The sequence below is a fragment of the Dama dama genome, chromosome 20 (genome assembly GCF_033118175.1).
Source record: "Dama dama isolate Ldn47 chromosome 20, ASM3311817v1, whole genome shotgun sequence".
NCBI classification, from domain to species: domain Eukaryota; kingdom Metazoa; phylum Chordata; class Mammalia; order Artiodactyla; family Cervidae; genus Dama; species Dama dama.
Genome location: NC_083700.1, coordinates 28,192,568 through 28,200,208, shown reverse-complemented (window position 1 = coordinate 28,200,208; position 7,641 = coordinate 28,192,568). Strand labels below are relative to the sequence as shown.

At 38.2% G+C, this 7,641-nt stretch overlaps 1 long non-coding RNA gene across 1 annotated transcript; it reads right to left on the bottom strand.

Annotated features, from left to right (window-relative positions):
* Window positions 1-661: 661 nt before the first annotated feature.
* Window positions 662-3,408, bottom strand: LOC133040179 (uncharacterized). Its single transcript, XR_009688915.1, has 3 exons — window positions 3,178-3,408; window positions 1,623-1,686; window positions 662-1,074 (listed from the first exon to the last, which is right to left on the bottom strand). It is a non-coding gene; the product is annotated as an uncharacterized LOC133040179 (long non-coding RNA).
* Window positions 3,409-7,641: the final 4,233 nt, after the last annotated feature.

Below are 7,641 nucleotides of genomic sequence, written 5' to 3'. Positions count from 1 at the left end.
GATTTGACCCTTCAGTACAGGGCTGGTGATACCACTCTTTATACTATGGCCGCCATTCTCTAACTTAACCTAAGAGAGAAACCTATGGAATCTATAGGATCTTTGCATTTGGGGCAGCCAGCATAGGACTTGTACAAAGCAAGAGGGCAATGAGTTTGGTCCTAATGTCTGAAGATTCTTTTAAAATTTCCCAGTGTACTTGCAAAAATGTATCTGTTTATATGCTTCTCCTTGAAATTGTGTAGCTACCTTGAAAAGTTAGACGTGTACTGTGAAATGATTTATGGATCATTATGGCAGTTCTCTTACTGCCTCTGACCTACATATATTTTTGTTTCTTTTTTTGATTATTTATTTCCTGCCTCAGCATGATACAACTGAAAAAAAAAGCCAACATAGAAGTATATACTTTACAGTTGAGTGATAGTATTTTCCTACTTTTTAACATTTATAAGATTGATGTTTTCTAATTATGCAAAACAATGTGAGCAAAACTGGAAAGCAAATATAAAAAGAAGCACCAAGAAGTGAGTTCATTTTGTTTTAAATAGAATTTGTATTATTTTTACCTTTTTTCTGATTATAAATAGCATACACTCATTGTAGTAAATGTATACAAACCAATTCACCAAAAGAAATAAGCTTGTAATTGTTCCACCATCCCAGAATGACAACCATTAATTTTATTGCATATTTTCTCCACTTTCTCTTTCTTCGACATATTCTTAAATATTTGTTGTTGCTAAATAGTCTCTAAGTCGTGTCTAACTCTTGGCAACCCCATGGACTACAGCACTCCAGGCTCCTCTGTCCTCCATTGTCTCCCAGAGTTTGCTCAAGCTCATGTCCATTAAGTTGTTGATGCTAGCTAACCATTTTATCTTCTGTCGCCTCTTCTCCTTTTGCCTTCAACCTTTCTTAGCATCAGGGTCTTTTCCAATGGGTCAGCTCTTCGCATCAGGTGGCCAAAGTATTGGAGCTTCAACTTCAGCATCAGTCCTTCCAATGAATATTCAGGGTTGATTTTCTTTAGGATTGACTGGTTTGATCTCCTTTAAATTCTTAAAAATGTATCTGTTTATTAAAATATATTTTCAGAAAGGCCACTAGCCACAGCAGTAATAGCACATTTACATGTCCAGAATGACCTACCTGATCTTTCACTCATAATATTAGATTTAATTATTTAAATCTGACTTGTTAGCCATCTTATTTTAAAATTTTAAATTATTAGCATTTTAATAATTAGCAGTATTTGAACTCTAATAATGAGAATTTGAAATGACACCATTGGATGTCTGGTCTCTGGTTCTACACGTAGAGCTTGGAAGTTGCCATTTGATCCTCACAACAACACAAAAGGCTGAACAGACTGAAAAGTCAACAACTGTTCTGGATTTGTAAGAGAGGAGGTAACACAAGGTAGCCACTGTCTCCAAAATTGAAGAGACAGACAAGCAAATACAGGGAGACATAGAGAAGAGATCTGGATGTAGAAACCATCAGGGAACCAGTACCAAGGCGGAGAAGCCTGCACTGTAGCTGATGGATTGCTGGAAGCTCAGTGCAGAAAGCTCCAGGGACTTGGTCATGGGGGGCCACCACAATTTTGTGAGATTTACCTCTAGGTTGTCCACCAGATCCTCACAGTAAATATCAGGAGGGAGAAAAAAGCTTTTGTGCTTCCTGCAAGGGAGAAGAAAGGAACCATTTTTAAATACAGCAGATCAATGTATTCTTCTTTGCAAGGCCTATGCTCAGCAGAAACTGGTCAACCAAGACCTAGTCCGCTGCTATATTGTCAGGCCTGGGAGAAGGGAAGTACCAACTCTAGTTAGTAGTAACCTCTAGGCTTCTACAAGGGAGAAGGAGAATAGCCAACTCCAGCCCACTCAGTCATCCTGTCCCAATTCAGGAGAGAGAAAAAGAGGAAGGCTGAGAAGCACTAGTGAAGTCTATGGTCCAAAAGCACAGGCTTGCTAAAAGACTGATCTTTCAGTCATAGGACTGGGCTTCTTAGGTGGCGCTAGTGGTAAAGAACCCGCCTGCCAATGTAGGAGAGTCGGGTTCCATCCCTGAGTTGGGAAGATCTCTTGGAGGAAAGCACGGCAACCCACTCCAGTATTCTTGCCTGGAGATTTCCATGGGTGGAGGAGCCTGGCGGACTACCTGGCAGTCCATAGGGTCGCAAAGAGTCGTCATGACTGAAGTGACTTAGCACAGTGCAGCACAGTCACAGGACTGGAATTCCGCCCCACCCCTCCGGCCCTGCCTTACGTGGTGCAGTGGGCAAGAAGCCACCTCCCAGTGCTGGAGGTGCAAGAGACAGGGGTTCAGTTTACATCAGCTCCTTACACCCAGTACATTATGGCTGACAAGAAAAAATGACATGAAAAAGCATATGTCTTTCGTATGTCTTGACATACGAAAAGACAAGAAACAATTTGAATCGGACATGGCAGAGATGTTGGAATTTTCAGGTAGGGAATTTAAAACAACAATGATTAGTATTCTAAGGGAGTTCCCTGGTGGTCTAGTGGCTAAGACACCAGGCTCCCAATGCAGGGGACCTGGGCATGATTGCTGGTCAGGGAACTAGATCCCATTTGCTGCAACTAAGACTGACACAGTCAAATGTATAAATAAATATTTTAAAAATATGCTAAGGTTCTATTGGGTAAAATAGCATCTAATAACAGGTAATGTAAGCAGAAAGATGGAACTCCTTAAAAAAAACAAAAAGACGTGCTAGAGATGAAAAAAACCACAGAAATAGGAATGAAAATGCCATTAATGGACTTAGTAGACTGGACATGACTGTGGGGAAAAAAAATCTCTGAGCTAGAGGCTATTTCAATAGAAACCTCCAAAACTGAAAAATAAAGACAACAAAGACTGTAAAAAACAAACACTTAAGGACTGTGGGAAAACTACAAAAGGTGTAAGATACACATAATGAGTATATCAGAAGGAAAAGGGAGAAACAATAAATATTTAAAACAATAATGACTGGGAATTCCCCCTCAATAAATTGTAAATACCACAACCACAGATCAGGAAGCTCAGAGAATACCAAGCATAATAAGTGCCATAAAAACCACACTGAGGCATATCATATTCAAATTACAGAAAATCAAGGATAAGGAAAAAATATCAAAAGAAAGAAAATACACCTACCTATAAGGAAACATCGGAGAAGTCAATGGCACCCCACTCTAGTACTCTTGCCTGGAAAATCCCATGGACGGAGGAGCCTGGTAGGCTGCAGTCCATGGGGTCGCTGAGAGTCGGACACGACTGAGCGACTTCACTTTCATTTTTCACTTTCATGCACTGGAGAAGGAAATGGCAACCCGCTCCAATGTTCTTGCCTGGAGAATCCCAGGGGTGGGGGAGCCTGGTGGGCTGTCGTCTATGGGGTCGCACAGAGTCAGACACGACTGACGTGACTTAGCAGCAGCAGCGAAATATTTAAAGTGTTGCGAGAATAAAAACCACCAACATAGTATTCTGTAACCTATGAAATTATTCTTCAGAAATGAAAGAGAAAGAAAGACTTTCTTGAACAAATAAAAATTGAGAGAATATGTTGCCATTAGATTTGCCTTGTAAGAAATGTTGAAGTTGTCTAGAGTAGGAAAATAAGTCAGAAGCTTGCACCTATATAAAGAAAAGAAGAGCATTGTAGAAGGAATATATGAAGTAAAATAAAAAATTATTTTTTAATTAATTGATCGAACAAAACAGTTTGTTCAAAACAATAATGGCAAGAATGAATTTGATTATGTATATTTCTGTATATTACATATATGTGTCTAACTATAATAAATTTATATATACACACATTTATGTTTGCTTATACATAAATAAAATTAATGATAACAATAATATAAGGGATGGAAGGAGTAAGAGGAAGGAATTAGGATTATTTTGTTATTATAAGGTACTCACACCATCTGTGAAGTGGTATAGTGTTCTCTAAGAACAGACTTGGGTTAGTTATATATTGCAAACTCTAGATCAACCAGTGAAAATTTTTTTAAAATAAGTTAACTAATTAAATGACATTCTAAGAAAGTATAGAAAATGATATCATATAAAATGCTCAACTAAAACCCCCAAAGGCAAAAATAAAGAGTGGAAGACAAAACAGCCACAAAGAATAAGAGCAACAAATAGAAAACTGTCACAAACATGATAGATATAAGTTCACCAATTAAAAGCCACAGATTGTCAGAATGGATCAAAAACTAAGGTCCAAGGCCCAACTATATGTTAGTTATAAGAAACACACTTTCAGTATAAAGATAAAGGGGAAATAAGTGAAGAAAGTACTCCATGAAAAGCAAAAGTGAAACTCACTCAGTCATGTCCGACTCTTTGCGACCTCATGGACTATACAGTCCATGGAATTCTCCAGGCCAGAATACTGGAGTGGGTAGCCTTTCCCTTCTCCAGGGGATCTTCCCAACCCAGGGATTGAACCCAGGTCTCCCGCATTGCAGGCAGATTCTTATCAACTGGGAAGCCATGCTAACTCAGAAAGAAAGCAGAGGTAATTATATAAATTTCAGACAGAGCAGACCTCAAAGCAAGGAAAGTTATCAAGGATAAAGAAGGACATTACATAATGATAAAGGAGTCAATACTCCAAGAAAACAGAGCAATTTTTAACATGTATGCACCTAACAACATAGTATCAAATTACATGAGGCAAAAACCAGTAGAATTGCAAGGAGAAATAGATGACACCATTATCATAGTTGAAGACATCAATAACCCTCTATCAGAAATGAACAGACCCAGCAAACAGAAAATCAGTAAAGACATAGTTGAACTCAACAACACCATCAATACGAGATACAATTACTAGAAAAGAGGGAAGTGAAGGGAGTTAAATAGATGAAGGGAATTAAGAGTTACAAACCTCCAGTTATATAATAAGTTACAGGGAAATATCAATAACCTCAGATACGCAGATGACACCACCCTTATGGCAGAAAACAAAGAAGAACTAAAGAGCCTCTTGATGACAGTGAAAGAGGAGAATGATAAAGTTGGCTTAAAACTCAACATTCAGAAAACTAAGATCATGGCATCCGGTCCCAACACTTCATGGCAAATAGATGGGGAAACAATGGAAACAGTGAGAGAGTATTTTTGGGGCCTCCAAAATCACTGCAGATGGTGACTTCAGCCCTGAAATTAAAGGATGCTTGCTCCTTGGAAGAAAAGCTATGACCAACTTAGACAGCATATTAAAAAGCAGAGACACTACTTTGCCAACAAAGGTCCATCTAGTCAAGGCTATGGTTTTTTCCAGTAGTCGTGTGTGGATGTGAGAGTTAGACTATTAAAAAGTTGGGCACCGAAGAATTGATGCTTTTGAACTGTGGTGTTGGAGAAGACTCTTGAGAGTCCCTTGGACTGCAAGGAGATCCAACCAGTTCATCCTAAAGGAAACCAGTCCTGAATATTCATTGGAAGGACTGATGCTGAAACTGAAACTCTAATACTTTGGCCACCTATTGTGGAGAACTGACTCACTTAGAGAAGACCCTGATGCTGGGAAAGAGTGAAGGCGGGAGGAGAAGGGAGCGACAGAGGATGAGATGGTTGGATGGCATCATTGGCTTGATGGACATGAGTTTGAGTAAGGTCCGGGATTTGGTGATGGACAGCGAAGCCTGTCATGCTGTAGTCCATGGGGTCGCAAAGAATTGGACACAACTGAGTGACTGAACTGAACTGATATGACATTCTGGAAAGGGCAAAACTACGGAGACAGCAAAAAAAAAAAAAAAAAAAAAGAGTAATTACCAGGAGTTAGAGGAAGGGTGATGGAGGAGGGATGAAGAGGTAGAACACAGACTATTTTTAAGATAGTGAAAATACTTTGTACAATATTGCAATGATGTATACATTTGTCCAAACCCATAAATGTACAAAATGTCAACCATAATGTAAACTGGGACTGGGGTGACAAGGACATGGCAGTGAATGTTCACCAGCTGTGACAAATGTCCCTCTCTGGTGGCAGACGTTGATAATGAGGGAGGCTATGCACGTGTCAGGGGAGGGAATATATGGGAAATCTTTACCTTCCTCTCAGTTTTTCTGTGAACCTAAAATTGCTCTAAAAAGATTTTTTTAAGGACACTGTTTTATTTCACAATACTTATATTTTCCAATAAAATAACAGAAAATATTATCTATGAGGACCCTAGTAACTTGATTATGTTTTCATTATAATCAATATCCTTGGGTTTCTTTATTTTAAAAATTATCTATAGTAACACTTTTTTTCTATTGAAAAGTTCTAGGATTTTAACATATATACAGATTCATGAAAACCCCACCAAAATCAGAACACAGAACAGACCATCCCTAAAAGCTCCCTCATAGCATCTGTTGATAGTCATGCCCTCACCTCACCTCAAACCCCTGGCAAACACTAATTTGTTTTCCACCAGTATAACCTGATCTTTTTTCAAGAATTTTTGAGAATGCCAAATTAATGAAAAGTGAAAGTGTTAGTAGCTCAGTCATGTCTGACTCTTTGCCACCTCATAGACTGTAGCCTGCCAGGTTCCTCTGTCCATTGGGATTCTCCAGGCAACGATACTGGAGTGGGTAGCCATTCCCTCTCCAAGGGATATTCCAAGGACTCTTCCTAGGGATTGAACCCAGGTCTCCTGCATTGCAGAAAGCTAAATTAAAGGAATCATACAATGTGTAAATTTTGAAATTGGGTTTTCTCACTCAGCACAGTGTATTTAAGATTGATCCAAGTTGTGGGTATCAATAGTTTATTCCTTTTTATTGTTGTATATTATTCTATGGTATGGATGTACCACAGTTGATCAATTCACCTCTTGAAAAGCTTTGGGGTAGGGTCCACATTTTGGCTAACACAAATAACAGCGCTGTGAATATTCATGTACATGTTTTTGTGTAAACCAAGTTTTCATTTCTCTAGGATATATCCCTAGGAGTGGAATTGCTGGGGGTCAAATATGTATTTACAACTTCATAAGAAATTACCCAACCAATTTCCATTCCCATCAGAAATGTATGAGACTTTCAGTTGCTTCAAATACTTGTTAGCATTAGGTATTGACAGCACTTTTTCATTTTAGTTGTTCAAATAAGTATGTAAATAATTGTATCTATTCGTGTTTTTAATTTACATTTATCCAATGCTTTATGATACTGTCTTTTTCACATTTTTATTTGCCATCTTTATACCCTCTTTGTGAAATGTCTACTCAAGTCCTTTACTTTTCCTTAGGTTGTGTTGTTCTCTTATCATTGGATTTTAGAGTGCTTTACATATTGTGGATACAAGTCCTTTGTTGGGTCTGTAGTTTTCAAATATATCCTTCTAGTCCATATCTTGTCTCTTCATTCTCATGACAATATCTTTGGAAGAACAAAAGGAAATTTATGAAGTCTAATTTATCAATTTTTTTACATAGATAATCTATTTGGTGTCATTCCTAAGAACTCTTGGCTAACTCCAGATCACAAGGATTTAGTTTATGCTTTTCATTTAGACCTACGATCCATTTTGAGTTAGTCTTTATGTAAGGTATGAACTTTATATCAAGGCTTATTTCTTTTCCTATCGATGACCAACTG